This window comes from Nestor notabilis, unplaced genomic scaffold (genome assembly GCF_000696875.1).
Source record: "Nestor notabilis isolate BGI_N333 unplaced genomic scaffold, ASM69687v1 scaffold20075, whole genome shotgun sequence".
Classification (NCBI taxonomy): Eukaryota; Metazoa; Chordata; class Aves; order Psittaciformes; family Psittacidae; genus Nestor; species Nestor notabilis.
In genome coordinates, this window is record NW_009929210.1 from 6,144 (window position 1) to 7,010 (window position 867).

Below are 867 nucleotides of genomic sequence, written 5' to 3' on the forward strand. Positions count from 1 at the left end.
ACTGCCCCTGGAGCACCCTGGGAAGGGAAATGCGGGATTCAGAACGTTTACCTGACAAACCCTCGACGTGCCCATCACGAAGCTGCAGCCCCGAGCTGGCCCTCTCCACGCAGCACGGGGAGAGCTCAGAGCACCCTCAGCCTCCATCCCCTCCATCCCCTCCCCCCTGAAACTCCCAGATCTTCCTGCAGCCAAAGCTGTTCCAACCACCCCCTTCACGGGAACGGGGTCACACCCCAGCCAGGCACCCCCAGGCACACAGACGCAATCCCAATGCACGTCCAGAACAGAGAGGAGCCCCGAACCCCACCAGTGCCCAGGACAGGGAACAGCACCTGCAACCAGCAACAAACCATGGCCAAAACCACCCCAATTTTCAGGAAGAATGATGGAAAAGGGAGGATTTGGGAAGTGCTGACATGGCTGAAGGTTCTCCCAGGCTTCCCAAAGCTCTTCCCAGCGGGAGCCACTGTTACTGGAGATCATGGGCTGCCCTTTGCACCAGGACACCTTTGGGATCTCGTTTCAGTCCCTCCTGGAGCTGGAGCTCAGCACAAAGAGCTGAGGAGGCCTCAGGCACTGGGGACACCCCCATGGGCTCAAACCCCGGCATAGGCAGAGGGAACCCCGCAGCTCCGGCCCCACGGAGCCCATCCCAGCGGGACACACGGACACAAACATGGAACCAGCTGGAAAAGCCCTTCAGGATCATCCAGTGCAACCTCTACCCCAAGGCCACCACTGACCCCTGGCACTGAGGCCTCGGCTCCACGGGCTGTGAACACTTGCAGGGACGGTGCCTCCAGCCCTGCCCTGGGCAGCCTGTTCCAATGCCTGAGCACCCTCTGGGCAAGGAATTGTTCCTCA